The sequence below is a fragment of the Schistocerca piceifrons genome, chromosome 8 (genome assembly GCF_021461385.2).
Source record: "Schistocerca piceifrons isolate TAMUIC-IGC-003096 chromosome 8, iqSchPice1.1, whole genome shotgun sequence".
Lineage (NCBI taxonomy): Eukaryota > Metazoa > Arthropoda > Insecta > Orthoptera > Acrididae > Schistocerca > Schistocerca piceifrons.
In genome coordinates this window covers 466,803,148-466,828,267 of record NC_060145.1, presented here as the reverse complement: position 1 = coordinate 466,828,267, position 25,120 = coordinate 466,803,148, and positions in this window count along the sequence as shown.

Below are 25,120 nucleotides of genomic sequence, written 5' to 3'. Positions count from 1 at the left end.
CCTAACACAAACTTCAATTCAACCCTTCAGCCTATTTTCCCCTTCTTTAATCGTCAGTATTGCTGACGCTCTCCAGTAGCGGACTTCCCCATTATGTAAAAAGCTAGAGTGCTACTTCATAACTGGCGAACCTTCACAGTAGTGACGCTTTAACAAAGGGGAAACAGGCTGAAGGCGTGAACTGAATTTTGTGTTAGGGAGAGCATTGGACTAGATTGGTCACTGTGGTTGCCTGAGCTGCACCGCTACAGTGGCATAACAGCTAGCACACGTGTCCTGGCTGTGGCACAAATTTTAATTCGTTTTTCAGCTTCTATCATTCTATGGTAGTACGTTATACAATTAAATAAGAAATTTTAATAGCTGGTTCCAAGGCATTTCATTACAAAATTCTGCCTCGTGATGGCTGGGTGTTGTGTGCTGTCCTTAGGTTAGTTAGATTTAAGTAGTTCTAAGTTCTAGGGGACTGATGACCATAGATGTTAAGTCCCATAGTGCTCAGAGCCATTACAAAACTCTTCCTAAAGGGTACTTTTGCATGTTGGCACTAAAGGTTCAGGCCATCGGTTCATACTGTTTACAAATGGTGATGTTCTACGCAGTCGCTTCCGATATGAGTGCCACAAAAGGAGATCAAACAGCAGAATTTATACATCGCTGCGTTGAAATGATACCGAAATAAATGGGTCTATCACAATGTGATGCAGACCCCCACTCACCAATGGACGGCCTGGCAATGACGATCCGCAGCCGGTCGGAGTACCTCACCACCAGCTCCTCTGTAAGGTTCTTCGTCAAGGTGTACGTGTTTGGTAGGTTTCCCAGCAACCTGCCACAACATGTAGTTACATTAAGAAATGCGCACATTACCCCACACTCATCCAGCTTGTGACGTAAACTTATGAGCGAAAACATTATATCATCTGCTTGCCAGCCCGTTGGTCTACATCTAGAACACAGTACGTCATTGATTCTCCATGACCTCTATTCGACAAGCCCTTTATAGGTTTCTCAGAGCTGTGTAGCTACAGATGTGCATGCGCAGGTTTCACGTAAATTATGCACTGGTTGTTAGTGGGTTTACAGCAGGCATGACCCATGGTCCTGATCCATATACTTAAGTTCGATGGGCCCCCTCATCTCGTAATGCGACAAAAACGCCCCTATGGTATGAAGTCAAAACCAAAGCGTATGTGACATTAATGTCTGAGGGGTAAAGCACCCCCTTTCACCACATGGGACACCAGCAAATTATGCCTCAAAAGACGCGTGTTTGAGAGTACATTGATTTTATGTTCAACCTATCTTCAGAACTTAAGATTTATTTATTGGTTGTGAACACTATTTCTTCACTTACGACGGTTTACAATTGCTGTCTTAAATTCTGTTGCAAAATTCTGCAATGCCATTAGTAAAGAATTAATGTTCACAGAAAGTATGTAAATGCAAACATCTGATACGTCATCATAGAAAAATAAGCACATGCAACTGATTGCAGCCATTTCTTTATAAATTACTGATCTTAATACAAGAAAGAACAGAAAACAAAATATGTCAATGAGATAGGCAATCTCAGTGGCGAAGCCATTAGAAGTAAATTTGCAACATTTGGACACAGTTAGATCATTCGTGTGTTTGATACATAGCGTGTTAATATCCAGTCACTACCACCAGTCAAAAATATTTGTTCAAAAATACTTTTGATGACTGACCGTATATGAACAGGTTTTTCTGCATCTCCAGGTAAATTAAGCGGACATTTCTTTGTTCATTTTTAAAAAAATCGCTTGAAGTCCATATACATCAGCTGGGTTACACGGAAGGCTAACTGAGAAAATGCGAAGAACACAACATCAGAATGATAATACTCGCCCTCATACGTTCACTACAGACTGGAAACTCTGAGAGTATTTTGGTTGACATTAATACCGTTGGCCAATATTTCTAGTACTGACAGTACAACAGTACTCGACCTGTGACGGTCCTGTAACAGCTCTGCGACGTTTCTACCATTCTGGGTGGTAAACACGAGCACTATGTTGTTAGCACGACAAACGGCTCAAACTCATGAAAGCAAAACTCACTAAAACAGTTATGCTCTGTATGGCCACTAAAAAAGCAGCACGGAAGGCCCCTCGTACCTGGGTAGTGTGATGCCGTTGATATGACGTCAGTTGGCGGTGCTAACTCCCGTTGGAATTTTATACTATGTCCTCCTGTTCCATGTTTAGCTGAATGTCTGATGAGGTGATTTGTTGTGTTGGTTTGAAGTTAACGGGAAAAATCGATTTTATGAAGAACCGAAGTAAGGAAAGGTCAGTTTTATTGTATCATTAAATGTGATTTATTAGGAAGAACTAATATTTATAGCTATTATTTTAGTTACCTGCGTCGTTAACTTAAGTCTTCGCTATGTTTCGAGATTTTAGAATGTGTTAGACGTATTGTAGCCATCTTCTTCTAGCCTGAGAGCGTCTGGGGCAAGATGGTCCCGCTTCAAGGGGACCGGTTTGCTCCAGACGTATTCAAATATATAACTCGAGTTTCCTCTTGCACATAACTCGTAAACGGCTAGAAATTGACCTCACAAGACTCCAGAACAAACGTAGAACCCAGAAAAAGACGGGCAGGCTACTCAAACAGCGAGAATTGGCCAAATGGGCTGGAAGAAAGCAAGTAAAATATTCAGTGTTCCCAGAATGACATTGAAGAGACCAGTCGAGAACTTAAATCAAGAAGCAACCAAAGACAAAAAAAAGTCTTTGGTTCAAAAAGACCAGTTTTCACCCCTGAACAGGAGAAGGAACTAAAAGACTGTATTATGAAACTGGAAACAATATTCTTTGGCTTGACAGTAAGAGATATCAGAAGTCTTTCTTTCCAACTGGCTGAGGAAAACAAAACTAAATATTCTTTCAACAGAGACTCATGTCTTGCTGGAGGAGACTGGTTCGCCGGAATCAAGAGTCGTCAGTCAGAACCGACGCTGCGGTCGCCAGAAGCGGCATCCATAGCTGGAGCTCAGGCCTTTAGCAAGACTCATGTAGATAAATTTTTCTCCGTATTGAAAACCCCCTTGGATCAAAAAAGTTTCCAACCCAGTTTCTTATCGTCGGTGAGACTGGTGTACTACTGTTCAAACATAATCGAGTAAGGTGCCTTGCGACAAAAGAAACAAGTAGGGACCATTACATCTGCGGAAAGTGGAATTCTGTCCACAGCAACCATTTTTATTCCTGCTGGGGGACATTTCATTCCCTGATTATTATTTTCCCTGATATCCGAATTTGAAAGCTGAGTTGGGTGATGCTCCACCAGGAACATTATTTTCTTGTAATTCTTCAGGTTGGATGCAGTTTTCTTTCTGGGTTGACGATTTCCCGTACCATACTAAGCCATGAGACAAGCGCCCTGTGGATGGTCACATGACACGCATCAAGAACCTGAACGTCATTACGCATGCAAGAGAACACAAAGTTACAATAGTTACATCGCAACCATAAATTGTAGCCACAGGATGTGTTTCCAGCTAACACATTTTATGTGTCTACTACAGAGAAGTTTCTCCGCAACAACCCTGGACGAGCAGTGATCCAATACCAAGTGAGCAGACTCTTCGGAGAAACATATCTGAGATCGGAAACACCTATAAGAGCCATTAATGGATTTAAAAGATGTGGCATTTGTCCTTTTAATCCAGGCGTTTTTGAAGAAGCAGACTTTTCTGATTCTTTGCCTACTGACAGACCTCCTATTCCCAAAAACAGGCCTATATTTTCCAATTCAGAAATTCTTTAAAATAAAACCAGTTCCATCCACATTCTCTAATAATGCACCAGATGTTCCAGTTCCAATGTAATTACAACCTAGTTTTTGTGTTATGGTTATTCCAAAAGATATCAGCCCGCCACTCAAATACGTTGAGGTTCGTTGGCAGAATAGGAAAAGTGGCTCAGTTGCCATCCTGTCAAGCAGTCCCCAAGCAACAGATGTCTGAAGAGAAGAATTTGAAAGCAGAAAAACAAAAGGAAAACAGAATGAAGAAGAATGTGTATAGCATGACAAATAGAGCATGGAGTAAACTTGCATCTTCGGATAAGCAAAACGAGACCAACCCCAAGAGGAGGAAATCTTCCGTTCGGGAGGATACAAGAAACGAGGATAAAACTGAAGGAGATTACGCAGATTGCCTATTCTGTAAAGATAAAGGGTCGACAAGCGCTGAGGGGTGGATGAGTTGTTCGTCTTGCCCTGAATGGTCTCACGAAGAGTGCACTGCAGTTCACAATTACTGCAACGAATGCACTTGTGATTTTTACACAAGCAAACGTAGGAAGTGAACTCATGTAACGACTACTGCATTTCCCTAAGAAATTGTTGTATGAAAACGTTAAATTTAATTTCAAAAAGTTATTTTCAAATCAGTTTCTCAGTTTTTTATTTTATTTAGTAACTTTTTATAGGCATAGATAGCCTATAAGTGTATTAAAATTATTACTACATTGAATTATGATTTCCTTTAAGTGTAGAAGCCATCATTTAATATTATTTGCATTTTTCACCAAGGGACCACATTACTCAAGGTCCTGGGGCAAAGTCGTCATTGTGCAAACTTTTAGATTATTGTTATTAACATAAAATTGGTGAACATTTGTTTCAATGTGTATAAACTAACAGTTCCAATTGCGTAGTCAGAGACAGAAAGTCTGAATGATGTGTCAATTGTAGTGCTTCATTTCTTAAGCTGACATCATTGCCCTGGTCCCCCCTACTCATGTAGCGAGCCGAACATAGGTGGAAATATTCGAAAATGCGTCACAGGCGGAGGACAATGGGAGCACCTCGCTCCCTCCTCCACAAGTTTCTTCCATGGACTGGACTGAAACCAGTCCTCGGCCAGATCCAACCTGTCGGCTGCCAGGTGTCCAGCTGTGGCACAGCTATGCAAAACGTCAAGGTGATTTCACTCTCATGCTCGTTAAATCACTGTAGCACGATTCTGACCGCTTGACACAGACAGTTATCCTGCTAGTGTATGCCTCCGCTGTCGGGTTACACATAAAGCATGAAGGAATGAAAGTAGTCCTCAACAATTTTTACTTAGTCCACAGCTCTCACACAGTATGTAATTACTACGGCAGCTCCCATAGAACGCCATTGAATGTCCCCCATACCATAACATTGACCCACACTGGCTCACACCCATGACATGCTGCTTGTTCTGTTAGATCTTCACCTCGATGACGACTCATTAAGAAACAACCAAAGATCTGATGAAAACAGAGATTCATCTTACCAGACGACACATCGCTACTGATCGACGGTCCAGTCTTCATGACTGCAGTAGTAACTGACAGTTCCATCAGGTTAAATTGGGAGCACAAGAGCCTGATCTGTTGTTGAGCTACATGTGCAACAATGTGCTCCCAACAGTGTTCTTCGAAAAACCTGGCCATGCATCAACATTCTACTCTGTCACCAGATGTTCCTCAGAGAGCCGTCCATCCTGCTTTGTAAAATTTTCAACCCCTTTCCACAGATACTCACAACAGTAACTCATTAAGAGTTGATGAGCTTGGCAAGCGACAGGCTATAACAATCTGCATCTGCCATAGGGCGTGTGACTATGTAGTTTAGCATCTGCACCGACTCCGAATACAACAAATCAGGCCTAAGCACCACTCTCTCTCCCTTTCTCTCTCCCTCTCTGACTGACTGCTTCGGAAACAACAAACTTTGGAATTGAGAGTGTCTCCTTTATGCACGTACTTCATGAATCTAATAAACTGGTGAATTTAATACACAACACAAATGGTGTAGAATGCATGTTACACTGTCGCAAGAGACGTACATAGTTTCTAACGTCAATGCTTTTTTTTCATTCCTAGATTTCTAAGCTTATGTAGTATCATCCTGTCTCTTTTTCTCCTTGTCAGTGTTTTCTGCATATTTCTCTCTTCTCCGATTCTGCGCACCACCCCCTCATTCCTTACCATATCAGTGTACACAATTTTCAACATTCGTCAGTAGCACCACATCTCAAATGCTTCGATTGTCCTCTGTTTCAGTTTTCCCACAGTCCATGTTTCACTGCCGTACAGTGCTGTGCTCCAGACGTACATACTCAGAAATTTGTTCCTCAAGCTAAGGACTATATTTGATACTAGTAGATTTCTCTTGGTGAATGCTAGTCTGCTTTTGATGTCCTCATTGTTCTGTACGTCATTGGTTATTTTATTAACTATTTATTAGAATTCCTCAACTTGACTCCTCGTCACCGTCAATCCTGATGTTAATTGACTCGATGTTCTCATTTTTGCTACTTATCACTTTCGTCTTTCTTCTATTTATTATCAATCCATATTCTGTACTCATTAGACCGTTCATTCCATTCGGCAGATCCTGTAAGTCTTCATCACTTTCACTGAGGCAGCAATGTCATCAACAAATTGTATCATTCATATCCTTTCATCTTGAATTTCAACTCCACTCCGTAACCTTTCTTTTCTTACTGCATTAAGTTTTTAACGTAAGATTATACCCCATAATAAGTAAATTACTACAACATTTTAAATATTTGTTTTGTGTCAATAATTATATGAAATACGAAAACGTATTCTTTGCCCCTGGAAGGCCTCAGATAGGTAGCCTGTAACTGTAACTGGATTACCGAGTTAGCTGTTGAGTGGTATACGTGTCTGTCGACGAATGAGATCGTATCAGATGCAGCATAAGCTGGGATTTAATAACCACTAGGAAGGAAACTGGTCGTGTGTTACCCGGGCGACGGGAAAACTTGCATTTGCGTGGCCACGCGTGGATTTGAACCCATATCCTGCAGAATGCAACTCCAGTCCATTTACCTAGTGCCTCCTCGCAACCGCCATCAGATTTCACGTTAGCAAGGTGACACTTAAATAAGGGTAAGAATTACTGATAGGCTACACACTGGACAATTAACCGAGCGAGGTGACGCACCGGTTAGCACACTGGACTCGAATTTGGCAGGATATCGGTTCAAACCCGCGTCCGGCCATTCCTAATTGAGGTTTCCCGTGATTTCCCTAAATCGCATCAGAAAAATACCGGGATGGTTCCTTTGAAAGGGCACGACCGGATTCCCTCCCCATCCTTCCCTAATCCGATACCACCGATGATGTTTCTATTTCGTCCCCTCCCCCAACTCAACCAACCAAACATACTCAACTCTTCCCCTACCTTCAATGAAGCCAGTGGCAGCTCAGTACCTGTCCACATAACATGGCGCCTCAAAGTAGCTACACAATGCTCAGATGGTACTGTTGGAGACGATGTGGAAAATGATTATCTCTTCCTTCTTGTCAACAGCAGCTCCCTCGAGAAAACCACTCCATCTGCAAATACAAAAACCTTTGCAGCACATAATCCAGCTTGCTGGGCAACGTTCCCGGACAAGCTTGTGCAAGAACTCGTCACCCACCCTATTAGCAGCTAAGACTTTATGGACAACCACAACACAAAGATAATTGATCTGCACTTTGCTCAAAATGTGTGATGCATATGTCGCATTCGTCGTGGCTAGGAAGCGTGAAGACAGGATTTCACACAATGTTCTTCAACTGAACAAGGGGAAAAGAAGGATATACAAGTGCTGTAGACTCTGCCTCCATCTCTCACTCTGAAAGGGAAGTGGAATTGCCGAGACAGTCGAGTTAGGACCTCTCTTACTCATTCGAGAGCCGAAATAGGAGTGCAGAATTGCAGCTCCTAAGCCCCAAGGAGCCCATCAAGGTCACTGTGGGAATAAGTAAGATCCCCTGTACCCCTGCCCTCTTCTCCAACGGAAACATGGAAACGTCGCCGCGAACGACACAGGATAAGCCGATGTGTTCCTTAACGCATTAGCTAAGCTTCGCACTTCTCCTAAAAGACCACTTATTGATGACGTCCACAAAAATCATGTAAATCAAACCAAAGTGCAAGTAATTCATCCTCCTACGGTACCACAGATGGATGAGATAAGTCTCGTTAGCGATCAAACAAGGGAAATATTGTACCACTGGGGTGGAAGGCATCAAAATCAAACAACTAGGGAAGGCCCCCACCGAAGCCTTCCTTCCAACCCTCTCAGTACTTCTCATTCTCCCTCAGAACAGCGGCAGACCAGTGGAAGCCAGCAAAAATAATTTAATTCAGGAAAACTGTCTTACAATACTGACACGTACAGACAAATATCTTCCCTCCTAGTCACTGGGAAAGTATTTGAATCAATACTAAACATTCACATGAGCCAATCTGCTGACGTAAAACAGCCTAAAATCAGCGGTTCTAACAGTAGTGAATGAGAAAGGAAAAGTTTGACTGATAAGCTTTTATTTGACACAATTATAATTAAATTTATCTAACTGACTGTTACAGTAAAGTAACAACAACTCGCAACAGGAAACATTTTCAAAGAGATGCAGTATTTCCATACTTAAAGTTGTGTCGGTTCCGCTTAAGATGTGTAAAAATCGCGTCGTTTTTGAAGATACTTGTCTCTGAATTGCGTAAAATAGCTTCATGTTCATAGATTTTTAATATTTCCATGTAAAAACAATGTAACGTTTACTGTACTACCTCTGGGTTGTATACAAGCACATATACACACAAAACGTACACCAGTATTGGCCACATGTTCAGAAAAGAATTGATCGGAATTTATTGTGTCATGCTTAAAGAATTTTAAACATGAAAGCTTAGTCATTAGACACACACACACACACACACACACACACACACACACACACACACACACACACACACACACACACCTGTGTTTCATTCCTCACTGTTTTCATATGTCAAATGATAGACTCCTTACACGTTTGCTGCCACTTGCTGGATGCCTTACAGAGAGAGACAGAGACAGCCGCTCGTGTCAGTGGTGGACATGCCTGAGAACACACCCAGGCAGCCGCTAAGAGAGATGATCCTTGTCAACTCGACTAATGTTATAACAAATTCCATTTCTCTTTCTCCCCCTAATCTACTGCTAACTTGCATGAAGCACAACAAAATGTTTTACAGATTGACCGAAAATAAAATTGTAGATATATTATTTACATTATATTTATATTCCTTTTATTTATATTTCTATCTTTTTATTTATTTATATTTTTATATATTAACAATTATGATTTATATAATTATAATTAATATATTACATCACAATAATATGTAATATATATGTAATATAAATAATATATATTATAATATAGTTATATAATTATAATAATTCTAATAATTATATTATATATTTATAAATTTATTTTATTTTTATTTGTTTATATATCTTTGTTTATTGTAAGGATGAGCCTGATAGCAGCCTGATATTAGGGTATTTTATTTTATTTTTTATTCGCTTTCAAAAGTCACTTTATTCTCAATTAGTAGCCGGCAGCTTCGGATGCCTGTAACTTTTCCGTCCCATGGTCCAGCAACTAAGCACTGGGCGAGGCAATCCCAATCACGCACCTCCCTCATGTGCTGATAAGGTAACCCCGTCTCTGCGACGCTGAGCAGGCCATGCTCTAGAAATTTCCATGGTGCCCCCGGAGGTTTCTCAGCTCCTGCCCTTCCCTGTGCTGCAAAACTGCAGACTTTGTTTTTTCAGTAGCTGCCACACCAGCGGACTTATCCAAAAGGCAGAAACCCACTTTTCCTTAGCTATGCAAACTCGTCCCTTACTATGCTCTGGCTCACCCTCGCATCCCTAGGTCTGATTATGTGCCCCTTTTTCAGTGCAGTCTTTGCTAATAAAAGACCTATTAACTAAAATCCTCCTAATGTTTTATTCCTACCCACCATCTTCCATTCTGGTTGTCCTATACAAAATTTGTGTCAGAAGTATGGATGCATTCCCATATCAACTTTGTCGCTTATCTAAATTATTTCGGCAAATGTAACTTGCCTATAGCCCTATGCCACAGTATCTGACACTTCGTCACACTTCTATTGCCGAGCAGTTCGCGCATAGTGTGTGCTGACCGGCGGACATGTTGGCCCCGCAGAGGCACCAGCCTTGGAAGACCCGCTGAAAGCAATTAATACTCAAATACACCAATTGTTCATACAAAATCTAGAATTACTTGAGCAAAACCGCATATTGAAACAGATGCTGGAAGCCAGTTTGCGACCTTCAGTACCTGTGGCTAGCTCCACACGTGTAACAAATGTGCAACCAGTGACAACTAATACTAATTCTCACTAATACAACTACCACAATTTCAGCTAACATGGCAACTGTAAGTAATTTTCCTACAGCTGATTTAATTCCCACATTTTCTGGAAAGTCCCATGAAAATGTGGTTATACAGAATATTCGCGAAGTGGGTCGCACTTGTGCCTGGCCAGATGATCTACATTAGAATGTAGCCAGATTTACGTTGACAGGGGAAGCCAGAATGCTCATACTGACAGTGGACGAACTGCGTGATATGTGTGGCTTTGTCTTTTGGCCCATGGACTAACTGCGCATTATTCAGATACCAGAGGTACAGGATATTACAGAGATCAATTATCAACTCTTAGGCAGGAGCCTAACGATAGGATTTTGATGCTTTTGCAGATCACCTTTGAGCCGTATCTTGCAGTACCTACAAGCTAGGCGAAAATGGCAGTGAAAGTAGGGTTTTGCGCTCATAAGCAGAAGTGCATGTAATTGATGTGTTTGTTAATGGTAGTGATCCCCGCATCGGACGAGAAATTAAAGCAGCCTCCCTCACCTCTTTGTTTGAAGCTGTTCGTTTGGCAATAGTACACTGCTGCACCAGGTCCGCTGGATCCAGTACTGGTATTAGAAAAGGAAGTATTTTGTCAGCGTTGAGGAAGACCCAACCACACGGCAATGCGCTGTTGCACACCTTTCTGCACTATCTGCCAGACGGTAGGTCATCTTAATAACGTCTATCCAACCAAGTACCAATTTTCTAACCAGATGCGCAACGAGCGGTCAAACTCAGGAAACGTGTGGGGGGCCGGGTCCACCACCTGCCCGCGCCCCCGACCAGAATAATACACCCGGTGCGGACCAGAAAAAGTAAAGAGGTGGAGCATGTTAGTTTAAGTGGCGTTCTCGGGAACAAAGTAGTTAAGATTTTAGTTGACACTGGTGCACAAATTAGTGTATTACTTGTAGATACGAATGACTGAAGGGTGCTACAGCCACCCCGATTTCATATCAGTGGCCTTGGTAAAGAAATAATTGTCCCTGCAGGTTCGTGTGTAGTGAATCTGCAAAGAGACGAGAATAAATACAGTGAAGAAAAGGAAGAGGTGAGGTTAAAGAAAGGTGATTTTGACATCATATTAGGGAATGACTTCTTGCACCATTATCAGGGAATTGTGAATTATCGAGCGTGAACTGTGCAGTTTGGTGCAGCAATTTATCGCTTCGGCAGTGCACTAAACCATCAGACGTGAGGTAACTGTGAAAGGTGCCGTTCACAGTCTCCCATAAAACTGCGGATGTGGGTGATAAAAACCACTGACCCTGTAAGAATAAAAGGCAGAACTGGAAAAATTCTTTGGAAAGCTGTCAAAAATCGGAAGCAGCCTAAGATAGACGTTACGGTGGATCCGCTCACCCAAAATGATGTATTAGATCATCAATCAGTTCATGTTAAGAGAAGTATTTGCCGACCGGAAAGAAAACACAAAGGTTTTGCGATACCGGTAAGCATAGATAACTTTGGTACGAAAGACGTTGTAATACCGGAAGGTACTATTGCTGCTAGTGGACAAGAGATCTTGGAAGAAGTACGAGGAGTTGAAATTCCACAAAGCAAAGATGAAGAGAGATGGAGGAGAAAGAAGTGTCCTGTCAGAGAAGTGAGTTATGTTGCATCGTCATTAAGGAATCAGTTGACAGGGAAGTTGAGTCATTTAAACGTTGAGGAGAAAAAGATGTTGCAGCCAGTGTTAGAGGAATTTTCTTGGTTGTTTGAAGAGATGCAGTTTCTACTGGCCATGGATTTGGTTCAGCACGAAATTCTGTCCGGTGAAGCACGGCCAATGGGAAAGAAACATACCATACACCGTATCATTTGCAATCTGTAGTCAAGGATACGACTCAGCAGCAATTAGCTGCAGGAAACAGTCAGCCCTCCTAAAGTTGTTGAGAGTCCCCCATGGTCGTCGTGCCAAAAAACTCAGTAAATGGAGAGAAAGCCCATCGTCTATGTGTCGATCTGATGGCAATGAATCGAGTAATTACTCCAGACCCATTAGGCACCTTTAAATATTTCACCACCCTTGACTCATGCTCTGGATACCATCAAATCCATGTTGCACCCCAGTACCGACATAAAACTGCTTTTGTTGTACCTACAGGATTATATGAATTTGTAATAATGCTCTTTGGTTTGACGAATGCACCCACCACTTTTCAAAGATTTGCAGATTTGTTGTTGCACGGATTGAAACCCACAACATGCTTGGTATATGTAGGTGACGTTATTATTTTTTCTAATATCATCAGAGAACATGCAGATCGGCTGCGGGATGTTTTGGAAAGGTTGAAAGGAGCTCACTTGAGTGTGAAACTGGAAAAGTGTGCCTTTGCTCAATCACAGGTACAATATTTGGGACATATAATAACTGAAGAAGGCGTCAAACCGCATCCCTGTTTGACTACAGCTGTAAAAGAATTTCCAACACCAACAAATATCAAAAAATTACAGTCATTTTTAGGCCTTGCCAATTATTACAAACGTTTTATGAACGATTATGCTGCCATTGCTAAGCCCCTGACTAAATTATTGAAGAAAGGAGTTAGTTTTACCTGGACCAAGGAATGTGATGAAGCAATGCAACAAACCCAACATGTTTCATCTAGAGCCCCTGTACCAGCATACCCATATTTTGAAAAACCATTCATTCTGTCGGTAGACGCCTCCAATTGTGCTGTAGGAGCCACTCTGTCAGAAGAAATCGATCGAGAAGAACGACTAATTGGTTATGCATCTCGACAGCTTGACAAAGCAGAATTGAATTACAGTACAACTGAAAAGAAACTCTTAGCACTCATGTAGGTGTAACCTATTTTCGATGTTATTTGTACGGGAGAAAATTTACTGTCATCATGGATCATGCAGCATTACAGTGGATGTTAAGTTTAAAAGATACTAGTAGCAGGTTAACTCGTTGGGCTTTAGAATTGAGCAAATTTGAATATGAGGTAAAACATAAACCTGGAAAGTTGCATGAAAATGCCGATGCGTTAAGCAGTAAGGTTAGAGTGGTTGTTACCAATAATGTTTCTATTGAAGAATGGAGGGAAGCACAGCGAAAAGATGTTGAATGTCAGAAGTATGAAACCTTGCCTGAATTTTCTGTTGAGGTTGTAATTTTGTATCGAAAGACCCTCTTGGGTAAGCGAGTGGTAATTCCAAAAGAACGACGTTCCAAGATAATAGCACAATGTCACGATCGCCTGCAAGCGTGTCGTAATGGTTTTCGCGCCACCAACTGCCGAATAACTGCCCGTTATTTCTGGGAAGGCAGACGCTGAGACATATAAAATTGCTTGCCCTGCGTTAAGAGGTCATTGCCACCCTAAACAAAGGTGCCCTTACAGCAAGTGCAAGAAGCCACTTGTCCTTTGGGCTTGGTAGCAGCAGATATCGTTGGTCCTTTCCCTTTGAGTCTACAAAATAACAGATATATATTGTCCATCATAGATAATTTTTCCAGGTTCTTAATTCTCGTTTCCATGCCAGATATGTCTGCAGAAACTGTAGCTCGTGCATTTGTCACCGACTTGGTGGTAACCTATGAGAGCCCTGAAGCTGTACTTACAGATCAAGGCATAAATTTTATGTCCGCATTGTTTACAGAAGTCTGTCGATTGTTGCGCATCAAAAAGTGGAGAACGACACTGTTTCACCCAAAAGCGAACGGACGCCTGGAAAGAGTCCACCGCACCGTTACGTGCGTGCTTTCTTGCTATGTCAGTAAAAATCAGTCTGACTGCGACAGGTATGTACAATACGTCACGTCAGCATATAACAGCCGTGTCCACGAAGCTACAGGATATTCCCCTTATGAAGTGGTATATGGCTCACCTATGAATTCGCCTTTTGAGATTGACAAACTGCCACCTGGAATTAAATCCAAAGACGTGACAGGTTTGGTACAACTTCTAAAAGCCATGTGGAAAAAAGTGAGAGAGAACAATGCAATAGCCACTGCTCAACATTTAAAGAGGGATAACCAGAAAGCAAAAGTGCCTGAATACAAGGTAGAAGATCTAGTTATGTTACGCAATCCAGTAGTATAAAAGGTAAGAACAAAGAAGTTTACACTTACGTATGAAGGACCGTACCATATCACGCGGCTTACTTCGCCGGTAAATGCGGAAATAAAGTTAGCAGAACGTACAGTGGTCGTTCATTTCGACAGGTTAAAGTTGTGTAGGGGTTCCAGACCGCCCCCGCTCGATAGTGAAACAGAGCCTGTTACGCCAGTATTCCACCCAAGAAACCAAGAAAGAAGGTAATACAACCGACTAGACCGCAACATAAATATGCTCTAAGATCAAAACACGCCTGTGGGTTACGTTCCAGGGATTAGGTCCAATATGACATGTAATCAGCTGGAAAAGTCCTGAGTGAAGCAAGAGGATTAATTGACAGAAGCTGCCATAATTGCTCTGTATTTATTTAAGTTGTGCATGTTAGTTATAAGTATACATAAGAATTGGCAACCACTGGTAATAGAATTTAGGATGTCACATGTTAATGGAAGTGATTGGAGGTTTTGTAATCATTTTGTCTGGTATCGTTTAATGTCTCCAGTAATGTTGTCATAGCAGTAGAGAACTGGAAACACAAACACTCATTACTAACGGACTTAATGGGAAAAGTTGTTCTTGTCAGTGGAACACGGAGAGATAGGAATCAATTAATCTTGTATATATCAAATGGATTTACACTTCACCTGTTGACTCAATGAGTAGTGAACAGGAACAGCTGTTAAAGTTTTACCATAATAACACGTCAGCAACACGTCTTTGTAACTAGGTCATTCCATGTCAATTCAAACAATTTGAGAAAATGTTCCAGCTGGTAGTCTCAGATTTGGCTGAAACTTAGCACACCAATGCTACCAAGTGTGGAACACTCATGTACAAAATTTTAAGTTCCCCTGCCAATTAGTTCCAGAATTATGACTTGTGAAAGAAGGTGGCCTGACCTGGAAATTGCAACCCGCATCTGGCAATCTGTCTTCAGACCCAACTTCAGGTCTTAATAACTTTGCAACTGTTCCTCACAGTCCAGTGAAATTTTTACAACCCAGTAACATCCACTTAAAGAACACACTCTATGAATCAAAACACCAACAACATATTTCAGAGGGAAAATAAAAAATTCCCAAACGTGATTAAAAACATGTAATACTTTAAAAGGTACATATTGCAGGTGCCCTCTATGCCAAATATAATTCACTCAAGAAGGGTATAAATTTTTTTGTGGTAAGCTTAATGTGGCCTAAACACACACAGAACTCATCATGCCCATATCAGTCACAAAAACGGAGTTACATCCACACGAAAATACAAAAATTTGAAAAAATACCTTAAAAACATGAATTTTCGAAGTGTGGTAGCACAAAAGGGACAAGTGGTATACAAGCCAAATTTCACACACTGCGTAAGTAGACCATGATATAATATGTGGCAAAATTTCAACTTGCTATTGCAAGGCATTTGTGTACAATAAAAGTTGACAGAGACGTATTTGGTTACATTTCTTTTTACACGTTTTAGCAAGTAATAGTGATGATGCAGACAGTTTGTTTCAGATAACGCTGCAGCAATTGTTGGGAACCGTTAGACAACAGAAAGTTAAACAATGGTAGTTTTCAGGGACAGAATGAGTCATTATTAAGCAGCAACAACAAAGGAAACAAGCAACAATTACACGTTACTCATCTTTTTAAGATTCTAATTCAGACTGGTCAGTACAGTTGTGGAAAGTCAGTATGGAGGCAGAAGAGTGTACTAGTGGTGCTTTTGTTCAAACAATTGGCAGTATTGGTAGAGCACAAGCATCTGAGTGTCATAAAACAAGAATGGAACAAAATGTGGCATTCGCTTTGTACTGTATGATCTGGATGAATTGGGCCAAGATTTGTTGCTTTGGAGATTCGGGATACACCCTGTGGGTACAAGAAGTTCAGTTCCAGGAAACGTTAGTGTTTGTTATCATCATATGAAAGTGTTTCTGGATATGTATTTTTTCCTACAAAGAAGACAGTGAAGTGTAGCCTCAGAGAAATTGATATAAAATCAGTATTGAAAGTGAATCAGTGCATGGGGCTTAGCATGAAAGCGGGACAAAAGTTATGTTCAAGGTGTGTTACACTACTAAAAAACGAAGAATATTCTGATAATGTACATGACAGTGACGAAGAGCCCCTTGCGGGTCCGGGGGTAAGAATCGGCCTGCAGTATTCCTGCCTGTCGTAAGAGGCGACTAAAAGGAGTCTCAACTGTTTCGGCCTTTAATGTGGTGGTCCCCATTAGGGTTTGACCTCCATCTTTCTAAATTCTTCCGAAGAGCGAGCCAGTTGGGGAAGGGCGCCTTACATGGTGCACTGTATCTATCGTGCATTGAGACCTTTAGCCGGCTTTCTCGTCGTTTCAATGCTGTCCCGCTCGTTTTCCACCTCTTGGACGAGGATACGTTCCTGGGTGCGATTACCACTATGCACTGTGCAGTGTTGCTTTTTGCTGAGATGACGACCTTGGATATTTTTGCACCTAAGATCCAGCATGGTAGCCAGTCCATTCTGGTGGGGCCGCCATGTACCCTGTTGGTTGCAGACCCCTGACAACACAGGGATCGCTCTCCTGGTGCCTGCGCCGTTAACTCCCCATGTATGCCAAGGAGTAGATGCCTATCCTCCTGAGGTATCGGGACTCACGGCAACGGCCATCCTGACAGGTGGCCCTTGCTGAGGCTGGGTGGCGCCCGTGGGGAGGGCCCTTGGTCGGAGTAGGTGGCATCAGGGCGGATGACTCGCAATGAAGCGTGGTACATCATCTCCCGCTGGTGGCCAGCCGCCAGCAGTCTCTAAGCGTTCTCGGGCTCAATTTAACGCACAGAAATACGATCCAAAAACGTTCCCCTCCCTGGCCGCACCATGAGAGGAGCGTAAGACTCAGGATGGCAATAACAGTTATTCGCCAAGGTTCCTAGTTTGCATGAGAGCTGGTGGGGAATCTTTCATGTCCACAAAGCCTCAGTTCTTCGTAGAGCATTTAGAGGACTAATTTGGGGAGGTGGAGGGCTTGCCCAAAATGCGCTCTGGGTCAGTGCTGATACAAATGGCATCCTCTGCCCAGTCACGATGGTTACTTGCTTGTGACAAGTTGGGGGATGTTGCTGTTATGATCACACCCCATAAGAGTTTAAATATGGTTCAGGGTATATTTACCATAGGGACCTTCTTTTGCAGTCTGATGACAAGCTGCGCGCCAATTTAGATCGCCAAGGTGTACATATCGTCTGGCGCGTTCGTCAGATTGCTACCGGTGGCTTCATCTTGGCCTTCGAGGGTCAAGGTGATGGTCTACCGATGTGATGTCAAGCCCTATATCCCTCCCGATGCGGTGCTTTACGTGCTGGAAGTTTCGCCATATGTCTTCCCACTGTTCTTCCAGCCTCACATGTCGAGATTGTGGACGCCCATCACATCTTGGTACTCCACCTGCCCCGCCTCCCATATGTGTCAACTGCAGAGAGCATCATTCACCTTGCTCGCCAGACTGCAGGATCTTACAGAAAGAGCGCAAAATCATGGAATATAAGATCCTGGACCGACTGACCTATACTGAGGCTAAGAGGAAATATGAACGCCTCCATCCTGTGCACATGACTTCCTCCTATGCCGCTGCAGTCACAACCGTGTTAGCCCCATCAGTTCAGCATATTCCTGCAAAATCACCTAGCTGTACAACTCCACATGCCCCCTTGCCTGTGGGGGGCCCTACCCGCGCTGTTGCTCCTGTGCCACTTACTTTGGGAGCAACACCCTCCCACCCATTGGGGACATCCGTCCCTGCTTCTCAGCCGGAGAAGCGTCCAACTTCTTCAGCTTCGTGAAAGGGGTCCCTTGGGTCCCTCCCTTCCCAGGTTTCCAACAGCGGGAAGGATGACACTTGACAGTCGCATAAGTTCCCACCAGCAGCTAGTCGTAGGGCTTCGCGATCCTCCTCCATCCTGGAGACTGAATCAGTGAAGCCCTCCCAGCCGGTGAAACCCAAGGTTCAGCGAGAGAACAAGAGGAAGACCTCTAAGGCCAAAGAACTTGCGATGGCACCCAACCCACCGCACCCTTTGAGCTCTGCGTCTGAGGATGAGGTGGAGATCCTGGCATCAGCTGAGGACCTTGATCTCGCTGGTCTCTCGGACACCATGGATAGTACTTGCACAGGTGCTCAATCTGTGGCAGCAGGTGACCCAGCGGCGTAATCTGCCTCCCCAGTCCCTACATGCCTTTCTCAGCCATGGACAATACCATCCTCCAGTGGAACTCCAGCGCTTTCTTCCACCATCTAGCTGAGCTCCAACAATTTCTCAGCTTTCACCCTTTTGTCTGTATTGCCCTACAAGAAACTTGGTTTTCAGCAATGCAAAACCTCACCCTCCGTGGCTATCAGGGCTATTATAGGAACTGGGCGGCTTATGAAAGGGTATCTGGTAGCACCTGCATCTATGTCCTTCACTTCCTTCACAGCGAGTCTGACCCTCTGCAAACTCCCTTAGGGGCTGTCGCTGTTCAGGTGTGGACACCACTGGCTGTTACCGTCTGCAGCATGTCCTGGCTGTGCTGATAGCCCAATTGCCGCCGCCTTTCCTGTTCTGGGCGACTTCAAGGCCCATAACCCTCTGTGGAGTGGGTCAGTGGCAACAGGTTGAGGCACCACCGTTGAGAATGTAGTGACACAGCTCAACCTTTCCATTTTAAATGAAGGTGCCTTCACACATTTCAGTGTGGCACATGGCACGTACTCCGCCATCGACATTTTGTTCTGCAGCCCTAGCCTCTTACCTTCTGTCCATGGAGTGTGCATGACGAGCTGTGTGGTAGTGACCACATTCCGATCTTTCTGTCAATGCCACAACGTCACTCTTCTGGGCGCCCTTGCAGACGGGCTATGAATAAGGCTGACTGGGACTTGTTCTCCTCCATGGCCGCTATTGCACGTCTTTCTAATGAAGCCGTTGATGCGGTGGATCACTCGGTCACCACCGACATCGTTACCGCAGCAGAAACTGCCATTCCCCGTTCTTCTGTGTCCCCTCGGCGGAGGACTGTGCCTTGGTGGTCGCCTGAGATTGCTGAGGCGATTTAAGATCGTCAGCGACCGCTCCAGCGTCACAAGCGACATCCCTCCATAGAACACCTCATCGCCTTCAAACGGCTGCGTGCAAGGGCCCGCCGCCTTATCCGCCAACGCAAGCAGGAGTGCTGGGAACGGTATGTCTCCACCATTGGCCTCTATGTCTCTCCATTGCAGGTCTGGGCCAAGATTAGACGCCTGTATGGCTATCGGACCCCTGTCAGCGTCCCTGCGCTGTCACTGAATGGGGCAACTTGTACCGACTCTGACATAATTGGCAACCGATTAGCAGACCATTTTGCTCTCAGTTCTGCATCTGTGAATTACCCACTGCCTTTCCGCTTCCTTAAAGAGGGGTTGGAACATCGGTGACTTTCGTTTCACACGCACCATCCCGAAACTTACAATGTCCCATTCACTGAGTGGGAATTCCACAGTGCCCAAGCCGCTTGCTCTGATACAACTCCCGGGCCAGACCACATCCACTGTCAGATGCTGAAACACCTCTCAGTGGACTGCCGGCGACGCCTCCTCGACCTTTACAACCGCATCTTTGTCGAGGGTGAGTTTCCGTCGCAATGGCGGGAAAGCATTGTTATCCCCGTTTTGAAACCTGGCAAGAACCCACTGGAGGTGGACAGCTACCCCCCCCCCCCTCCCCCCCATTAGCCTCAGCAACGTTCTTTGCAAGTTGCTCGAACGCATGGTGAGCCGGAGGTTGAGCTGGGTACTTCTGGCTCCATCTCATAGTGGGTTCCGTAAAGGCCACTCTGCCGACGACAATCTGGTGAGCTTGGAGTCAGCCGTCCGTACAGCCTTTGCCCGCCGTCAGCACCTCGTCGCTGTCTTTTTCGACATGTGGGAGGTATACGATACGACATGGCGCCATCACATCTCTCTACGCTTCATGGTTGGAATCTTTGGGGTCCACTGCCGATTTTCCTACGCAATTTTCTGTTGCATCGTACCTTCCGGGTGCAAGTCGCGGCCACCCATAGTTCCTCCCGAGGTCAGGTGAATTGGATACCAAAGGGATCTGTTCTCAGTCTCTGCCTGTTTTTAATTGCAATTAACGGGCTCGCTGCGGCGGTGGAAACGTCTGTCTCAGCTTCATTGTATGCTGACGACTTCTGCCTCTACTATAGCTCCATTGGCATTGCAGCTGCTGAACGTCTGCTGCAGGGCGCTATCCGTGAGGCGCAGTCTTGGGCTGTAGCGCATGGTTTCCAGTTTTCGGCTGCCAAGACCTGCGTTATGCATTTCTTCCGGCGACGAACGGTTCACCCTGAGCCGCGGCTTTATCTTGCTGGCGAACTTCTTGCTGTGGTGGAGACACATCGGTTTTTGGGTGTGGTTTTTGATGCCCACTTGACTTGGCTCCCACATATTCGGCAGCTTAAACAGATGTGTTCGCGGCTTCTTAATGCTCTGCGATGCTTCAGCCACACCAGCTGGGGCGCCAACCGATCTACCCTCTTACGGCTCTACCAGGCGTTAATCCAGTACCATCTGGATTATGGGAGCCTGGCTTATGATTCAGCATCCCCATCTGCGTTGCGGGTGCTGGACCGAATCCTTCACAGCGGGATCCGACTTGCGACTGGTGCTTTCCAGACCAGCCCTGTGGACAGCATACTGCAGTTACGGCGGCAACGTTTACTGGCCTGTTACGCTATGCGTGTTTTTCGCTTGCCCGGGCATCCTAATTATCGTCTTGTGTTCCCACAGTCGGTCGTGGATCTCCCAGAACGTCAGACCCCGTCGGGTTGTGCAATCACGTTCTGCGTCAGAGAGCTTCTCTCCAGGCTTGGGGTTTTCCCTCTTCCACCTCCTTTCCGGGCCCCTCTGCATACATCCCCGTGGTGTGTACCTCGCCCTTGCCTTCGCCTCGAACTGGCATGGGGCCCAAAGGACTCAGTCCCTCTGGAGGCCTTCCGTCGCCGCCTTCTTTCCATCCTTGCCACGTATCAGGGCTCTGGCGTTGTTTACACTGACGGTTCGATGGTTGCTGGTCGTGTCAGTTATGCTCTCACTCTAGGGGACCACTACGAACAACATTCATTGCCGGCTGGCTGCAGCGTTTTCACTGCTGAGCTGGTCGCCATCTTTTGTGCCCTAGAGTACATCCGCTCCTGCTCAGGTGAGTCCTTCGTTATCTGTAGCGACTTCCTGAGCAATTTACGAGCTATCGTCCAGTGCTTCCCTTGCTCTCGTCTGGTGATGGCTGTCCAGGGCATACTCTTCCCGTTGCGGCCGCTCTGTGGTCTTTGTGTGGACCCCAGGCCATGTTGGGATACCAGGCAATGAACATGTTGACAGCCTGGCGAAACAGGCCACCAGTAAACCATCTCTGGAAAATGGCCACCCAGAGACTGATTTGCGAGCTATCTTACGCCGCAAAGTTTTCCAACTTTGGGACAGTGACTAGCGCAACCTGACCACGCCAAACAAACTCTGTCCTATCAAGGACACAACGACTGTGTGGCGGTCATCCATGCAGATCTCTCGCAAGGAGTCTGTTGTCCTCTGCTGGCTGCGCATTGGGCACACACAGATGACGCACAGGTACTTACTGAGCGGTGAAGACCTGCCTCTATGTCGTTGCGGGGCAGCCTTGACGGTGGTCCACATTTTGTTGGGCTGTCCACTTTTAAGTGTGCTCAGGCAGACTTTTGCGCTGCCTGATATGCTCCCTGCCCTTTTAACTGATGACGCTGCTATGGCAGGCTTAGTTTTGTGTTTTATTCGGACAGTGGGCTTTTATCACGTAATCTAAGTGTTTGTCTTTTTGTGTTGATTCTGACCTATGGCTTGCGATTTTAATCTAATTTTTTAGTGTGTTTCTCGGTGGTTGGCTTTTCCTTTTTGTCTCTGTGGTCGACCAACCACTGTCACACTCTGTATGATTTTAATTCCTTTTGTCTGGTCTCTGTCTAAGTCTTTCTTATCCTGTGTCGTCTGATGTCTTTTCCTTTGTTCGTTTTTCTTCTGTGTGGGTGTTTTTAAATTTTGGAACACGGGACCGATGACTGTAGCCGTCTGGTTGCTTTCATCCCACAAACCAACCAAGTGACGAAGAGTATCAGCACCTACAACCACAGCGGACGAGCAACTAAATACTTCAGTGACTGCTCTTGGTTTGTCTCCCATAAAGACACACAAAGTTGGGAAAAGAGACAGGCCCAGCTATGGTAGAAGAAAACTACAAGAAGCTCAAATGGAATTAAAATACAAAACAGCTGACATACTAATGGTGGAAGAGGAAGAACTATCTGCTCCAGAGGAACAGAAACCATGCCAGAAATGGTCTGATTTGGACAAAATTGTGCATGATCTGAAAGAAAAATGTCCCCTGTCCATATGCCAGAAAAAAGTAGCTATTCTTACCCTTGCACCTTCCAGCTGGTCTATTGACTACACTGCAAATGACTTCCATGTTTCTACATATATGGTAAAGCAAGCTAGGAAAATAAAAGTAACCCAAGGAGTGCTTCCACAACTTCAGCAGCCTCAGGGTAAGCAATTATGTTCAGAAATAAAGGGGTTAGTGTCGGAGTTTTATAAAAATAATGACTACAACCGTGTCATGTCTGGAAAAAAAGACTATGTAACGGTGAAAATGGGAAATGTACGTGTACAGATGCAAAAAAGCCTGCTGCTATGCAACATATCAGAACTATATGTAGACCTCAAGGAAAAGTATCCCAATACCAAAGTAGGTTTATCATCTTTTTTCAATCTTCGGCCAAAATGGGTTGTGCCTGTAAGTGCAAGGGGCACACACTATGTTTGTGTATGTGAGAACCATCAAAATGCTAAGCTGATTTTTGCTGCTATAAAGGATTGTGGTCTGGTTTACAAAGGTGCAATGAAGCTGCTAGTGTGACATCAGTTGCTACCAGTGCATGATGCACAAGTGTGAAAAGTGTCCTGGTAAGGCAAATCTTGCAGAACACATGAATAACAAACCATATGGTGAACTCCTTATGGATGACGATGAACTTGTTTCTTATAAACAATGGACACACATGGATTGCACAAGTCTTGAAACAAAGCAAAGTACAGTGTAAAATTTTGTTAAAATGTGTTGTCGAAAAACAGACAAACTGACCACACACAGTGTGGTGTTGGCAGAAGAGCTAACACCGTGTTACGAGTAGAGGCCTAAATGCACGTGTTTTAGCTCACGCAGGCAGGAGGGATGAACTATACTGACGTGAGGTCTGGAACATGACAAGGAATTAAAATTCAGAAAGCGGACGTAATTAGTTTGATACATAACTTTAATCCATTAATATTGAACGTCGCTCTTGACGATACGTGATTCACAATACTATCTGTTCAGAATACATTCTAGTAACTGAATATGGCGCCTTGCTAGGTCGTAGCATATGACGTAGCTGTCGTCTCTGCAAATGAGAGCGTATGTAGTCAGTGAACCATCGCTAGCGAAGTCGGCTGTACAACTGGGCGAGTGCTAGGGAGTCTTTCTAGACCAGACCTGCTGTTTGGCGGCGCTCGGTCTGCTGTCACTGATAGTGGCGAAATGCGGGTCCGACGTATACTAACGGACCGCGGCCGATTTAAAGGCTACCATCTAGCAAGTGTGGTGTCTGGCGATGACACCACACACTGCTTCACAGCAACAGCACAATCGGCTTATCTCCAGTTTTGTAAAGATAATTTGGAACAAGATAAAATTATAGTAATACTAGACTTTTCTGAAAATTATCATTTATAGTTCAAGATGCCATCCAAGGATATCATTGGGACAACAGTCAAGCAACTCTCCAGCCATTTGCGATTTACTATAGAGGTGAATTAGGTGATGTGTCTGTCATGAACCTGTGCGTTTTTAGTGACTGTGTAATTCATGATGCCATGCAGTTCATGCCCACATTCGCACTGTCATGGCATATGTGAAAAACAAGCTGCCTCACATTGTTGTTGTTGTGGTCTTCAGTCCTGAGACTGGTTTGATGCAGCTCTCCATGCTACTCTATCTTGTGCAAGTTTCTTCATCTCCCAGTACTTACTGCAGCCTACATCCTTCTTAATCTGCTTAGTGTATTCATCTCTTGGTCTCCCTCTACGATTTTTACCCTCCACGCTGCCCTCCAGTACCAAATTGGTGATCCCTTGATGCCTCAGAACATGTCCTACCAACCGATCCCTTCTTCTAGTCAACTTGTGCCACAAACTCCTCTTCTCCCCAATTCTGTTCAATACCTCCTCATTAGTTATGTGATCTACCCATCTAATCTTCAGCATTCTTCTGTAACACCACATTTCGAAAGCTTCTATTCTCGTCTTGTCTGAACTGTTTATCATCCATGTTTCACTTCCATACAATTCCATACAAATACTTTCAGAAACGACTTCCTGACATTTAGATCAATACTCGATGTTAACAAATCTCTCTTCTTCAGAAACACTTTCCTTGCCATTGCCAGTCTACATTTTATATCCTCTCTACTTCGACCATCATCAGTTATTTTGCTCCCCAAATAGCAAAACTCCTTTACTACTTAAGTGTCTCATTTCCAAATCTAATTCCCTCAGCATCACCCGATTTAAATCGACTACATTCCAACATCCTCGTTTTGCTTTTGTTGATGTTCATCTTATGCCCTCCTTTCAAGACACTGTCCATTCCGTTCAACTGCTCTTCCAAGTCCTTTGCTGTCTCTGACAGAATTACAATGTCATTGGCAAACCTCAAAGTTTTTATTTCTTCTCCATGGATTTTAA